General features: G+C 34.8%; 1 non-coding gene across 1 annotated transcript; it reads left to right on the top strand.

The window, feature by feature from the left end:
- Nucleotides 1–1,591: 1,591 nt before the first annotated feature.
- On the top strand, nucleotides 1,592–1,698 carry LOC128280177 (small nucleolar RNA R71). Its single transcript, XR_008270357.1, has one exon. It is a non-coding gene; the product is annotated as a small nucleolar RNA R71 (small nucleolar RNA).
- Nucleotides 1,699–5,549: the final 3,851 nt, after the last annotated feature.

Genomic DNA, 5,549 nt, shown 5'->3' with positions numbered 1-5,549 from the left:
TATCAATAAGGGTCCCTCCGGTTGCTAAGAACGGTCTTCCTAAGATAATTGGCACTTCTTTATCTGCTTCAAAGTTTAGGATAACAAAATCAATAGGGAAGATACATTTATCCACACGTACCAATACATCCTCGATTTTTCCTTCTGGATGTGCTAAAGATCGATTTGCTAATTGAAGTGTAACCATAGTTGGTCTAACTTCACGTATCCTCGACTTCCTAAATATTGACATAGGCATCAAGTTAATACTCGCACCTAAGTCACATAATGTCGTACCATAATACATTGCTCCAATGTTGCAAGGTATGGTAAAACATCCAGGATCCTTCAACTTTGGGGGTAGTTTGTCTTGAAGATATGCACTGCATTCCTTCGTCAGAGCTACCATCTCAAATTCTCCAAGTCTTCGTTTTTTTGCACAGGATATCCTTCATGAATTTGACGTAGTTCAGTATTTTCTCAAGTGCTTCAACCAATAGGATGTTGATAAAAAGTTGCTTGAGTACATCTAGGAAATTCTTGAATTGAATCTCCTGCTTCTACTTTTGAAGTCTTTGAGGGTAGGGTGGTGGTGGTTTCTTTTTTGGAACTGATTGATTTGTCCTCTATGGCAATTCTGCATCTAACGGAGTTGTTAGTTGATCAGAATTAGCTGGTTCTAAAATTACCTTGTCGGGTTTTGCAGATTCTGGTTCTTGTGAAACTGGAATTTCAACACTCAGTTGAACTTCTTCTGAATCTTGAGCATCAGCTTGCTTCTTTTCAGCTTCGATGGTGTTGGGCTCTACTATCTTTCCACTCCTCAATATCAATGCTTTGCAATGCTTCTTCCTTGGATTCATTGGATTTTTCTGTATCACTAGGTAAAGCACCTGGTGGTCAGTTCTTGAGTTCAGTTGCAAGCTAGCCCATTTGGTTTTTCAGGTTTTTCAATGTAGCTGCTTGGCTCTAGATTAAGGCATTATTCTTGGCCATGTATGCCTTCAAAAAATTTTCTAAGCTATTGGATGGTTCAGCTTGGGTTGGTTTCTAAACTTGTTGGGGAAAACTAGGCGGCTGGGTTGGTCTAGGTTGAGCGTAAGTGTTACTGGTTCCAGCCCCTTGGTTACTCCAGGAAAAATTGGGGTGATTTCACCACGATGGGTTATAAAAATTGGATTGCAGTCCTTGGCTTCCTCAATTTAGGTTCTGGTTACCTATGTAGTACATGGATCCTGGGTTTAATGGACATTCTTCAAACAAATGTTCTTCTCCACAATAGACACAGGCCTTATTTGCAAATTGGGTTGGTGGTTGTGCTGCAAAACTGTTAGAACCATTAGTAGTAAGATTTTTTAACATTGAGGATATTGATGATACCTGAGATGCGAGTGAAGTAAGAGCGTCTACTTCATGAATTTTGGCAACTTGTCTTCCTGACACTGTTCGATTGGTTGGCCATTGATAATTGTTGCTGGCAATCCTCTCAATGATTTCATAAGCCTCATTATAAGACTTAGAAAGGAGAGCATCATTAGCAGAAGTGTCCACTACCATCCTTGTGTGAGCATTGAGACCATTATAAAATGTCTCAAGTTGGATGCAATGTAGGATTCCATGATAAGGGCACTTTTGTAATAACTCTTTGTATCTTTCCCATGCCTCATACAAGGACGCATCATCTATTTGTTGGAAAGTAATGATCTCGTTCCTCAACCTAGCATTCTTGCTAGGTAGGAAATACTTCATAAGGAATCTTTCTGCTAACTCTTTCCATGTGGAAATTGAGTTTGGTGGCAATGAGTTCAACTAAGCTCGAGCTTTGTCCCTCAGCGAATATGGGAACATCTTCAATTGTAATGCATCTTCGGTACTCCGGCTAACTTGAAAGAATCACTCACCTCCATAAACAATCTTAAGTGTAGGTGAGGATCTTCGGTAGGCATTCTACTGAATTGGCCCACCATCTAAAGCATCTGGAACATGAATGGCTTCAGTTCAAACTGTTGTGCATCAATTTCAGGTCTCCTAATACCCAGATTAAGATTATTAAATACTGGCAAGGCATACTGTCGTAAAGCTCTATCCCTGTCATCAGCAATAAGGATAGGATTTTGAGCAGGTTTTGCTCCATTTCCTTGGATCGAATTTTTGAAGTTCATCTCTTCGATCCTCTTCTAATTTGCTTGTCTTCTTCACTGTCGAAAAGTTCATTCTATCTCAGGGTCTACAGGGAGTAGGTCAATAATTCGGTCAATACTTATAAACACCTTAAATAATCACAGAAAAATTAATTAAGTTAAAAATTAAACAAAAAAAAAAACAAAAATGCAAAACTAACAAATTCACAAATAATGACTTTTTACAATAGTCCCCGGCAATAGCGCCAAAAACTTGGAACGACGGAAATGTGCAAGTGTACACAATCGCAACAAGTAATAAAGTGACAAGTAAATGTCGAGTTTTCTTACCCACAGCTACTGCGAAAAGAATTATTTATGAATGCTATTTAAAACACTTTGGTGAAGAACAATATTTTGTTTTGAAAAGGGCGATTAAAAAAAAAGATTTTAAACTAAATAAAAATAAAAGTTCTAATGCACGATTTCAAAATATGATTTAATCAAGATGACATAATTGTGTTGATTTAATTACATTTCTTGAACTTAGAATTATTAAACTCATGCTTATGCTATTACGAATAAATTCACGACAACTCGGTAATTTCCTAACTTATGAAAATATTCACCTACACAACTCCATTCATCTCTTAACATATCCCTATGTTAATTCAAATGATTAAACTGATTTTAACAAGCACACATGTTATGGCACATACATACTTATTAAATTGAACTAATCTCCTGCATATCCCTATGTCAATTCAAACGATTAATTAAATCTAATAAACACATAAAAGACTATGTGAGGTAACAAGGTATTCTTACCTTGAAACAGTTTAATCACAATAATTGTGCAAGTTATGCAAGGCAAGTGTATCGCCAGATATGTTGCTAATTTAACCTTCAGCTACCTTAGAAGAATAAACATGCACTAATTAAGTATTGTGTCCATTAATTACAATTTCAATCCGTTTAAATAATTAATTCATTAGCTACCTCACAATTGTAATGCAAGAATAACTTAGGCATGATTTTACTTAATCAAGCATTTTACCGAGGCCTATAACAGCATAAACACGGTATTAATAATTTAAGCAGAGGAAATGCAATCAAACCAACACGAATTAAATTCAAGCTAAGCTGATTAAATTAACCATTCCAACAACATAAATATTCATAGATATGCTCATCATAACAACAATAAAAATTAAAGAGATAGGGAATAAGAATCAAATCCGGTGTTTTTCCGAGGCTTTGACAAAGTTGCTCCGTTCTTCATTCTTTGTTGTCCTTGCCGATCAAGGCTACTATGAACACTTCAATGTTGCTCCAAAATGGCTAAAGAATAACCCTTTCCCAAGGGGAGAAATCGGCACAAGAGCAAAGGACTTGAAATGGGGAAAAGATAGGAGAAAGTGAGAGAGGAGAGAAGAGATGTTAATGAATTGATGTGTGCTTTGAATGATCAGCCAAGGGGGGGTTTTTATAGCTGAATGTGGCAGCTAAAATTTGCTAAAAATAGCAGCCAAAGAGCCACCCTTTTGCCGGCCATCTATGTGGCAAAGTTGATGTCTTCAACTTTGCTAAATATAGCTTGGGGCAAATCCATAAAGCCACCAATTGTGGAGGGGCTTGAATGCAACATTGACAAGTCTTCAAGGGCTCCTTTGCAAGCTTAATTAATCAGATAATAAGCTGATTTGGGTCAGCATATGGACGACTTTGGGCTGCCCAATCCTTGGCTGGTTCAGTTCAATCGATTCGGTTCAATTGGACCATTTTTTCCATAATTAATTAATAATAATTTATTTAGCCCAAATTAAATTGGTATAAATTAAAATTAATTATATTATAAATTAATACACATAATTGGATCCTCTTAGGCTGGAAATTAATTCGCCTTGATACTTCAAATTGCTTCTCGATTTTGTGCTTCTGGCAGTGTCTGCCATGCCATTTTTCGCTCTTTGTGTAAATCTGTTGAAAATAACCAAAATTGATCGAAAATAATTATAAAATTAACTAAATTTCAACATGTTCATATTTTAAGTGCACTTTAATTATTTTATAAAAATTAATTATTTTATAAAAGTGTGTAAATTTTTGTGTTTCCACTATCAACAATGGAAAATCACAAATTCTTCATCAAATTCAAAAATTTAAGCATGGGCTAGCTAGTATTCGAAGCAACGATTTCAAAAATGTAAAAATTATTGAAAACCGAGCAAAACACATACCCGAATTTAGCTTCCTAAGTGCCGAAACTTAAACACAACCATGGCTTCTTTTCTTCTCCATATTCGATCATGAAAAAGGATGAATACTCCACTATCTTGTGATATTTGTTTTATTTATTTCATAATAATATAACATTTACCATTTTAACCTTTGTAATTTAATTAGAAAACCATATAACATAAGCCCATAACTGTCCAAGCTATTAATTAATGGCATAATTTCATTTTAAGGCCTCAACATTAAAAGAACATAACATTATAACCCTTTAACAAATAGCAAGTGATTTTTACAATTTATGCGATTAAGTCCTTTTTATAAAATCAAGTACACAAACGATAAAATTTTCATACGAAAATTTCACACATATCAATTCACATACTTTAAGCATGAAATATAATATAAAAATATTTTTCTGACTCGGATTCATGGTCCTGAAACCACTGTTCTGACTAAAGTCTAAACCGGGCTGTTACATGAACAGTACCTAGCCTGCACACGGAAAACAAAATCGCATGCTAAGTAAAACTTAGTGGTATTTCTATAATTTGAATAATATAAACTTGATATAAGTATTTAAAAATGCAAAATGCAACAAGTAAGCTATGTTCATGTTTTTCAATTTAATAGTGTAATTTTTGTTGATTCCTTATTCACATCTAAGATTTTCACATGTTCAAATATATAAGTATATATCAATGGCATTTCATTTAACATTTGAATACATCATCTCATGCAATGGCATGATTCATATCTTTGTTCAATACCTGAAATAATTCAAGTTTCACATATCAATTCATCAATTCATATTTCATTTCTCATATTTTCCATTTCAATATTCTCTCATCTCATATTCATTTCTCATCTTTTCCTTTTCAATATCAATCACATAAAATTATTATTTTATTTTCCCCTATTAACACTACTCGGACGGATACACGAATCCAACCAACACACCAGCTTGGCAGCCAATGCATCATCGGATAAATTCGAAGTACTAACTGTGCCCAGTGCTATATATATTGACACCCAGTGTCTCACCGGTTAAATCGAAGCAAATGGACACCTAGTGCCTCATTGACTCGAGGTCGAAAAAATCCCTGAACTCTTCCTATCCTATGGCATGCCATCTATATCCAACTCAGCCCGATATAGTTAATAAGGTTTCATTTCACTTTTCAATACAACCAATGTCTCAATTTCACCTATATA

This window comes from Gossypium arboreum, chromosome 8, assembly GCF_025698485.1.
Source record: "Gossypium arboreum isolate Shixiya-1 chromosome 8, ASM2569848v2, whole genome shotgun sequence".
Taxonomy (NCBI): Eukaryota; Viridiplantae; Streptophyta; class Magnoliopsida; order Malvales; family Malvaceae; genus Gossypium; species Gossypium arboreum.
The sequence above is the reverse complement of the archived record's forward strand: the minus strand, read 5'-3'. Positions and strand labels throughout refer to the sequence as shown.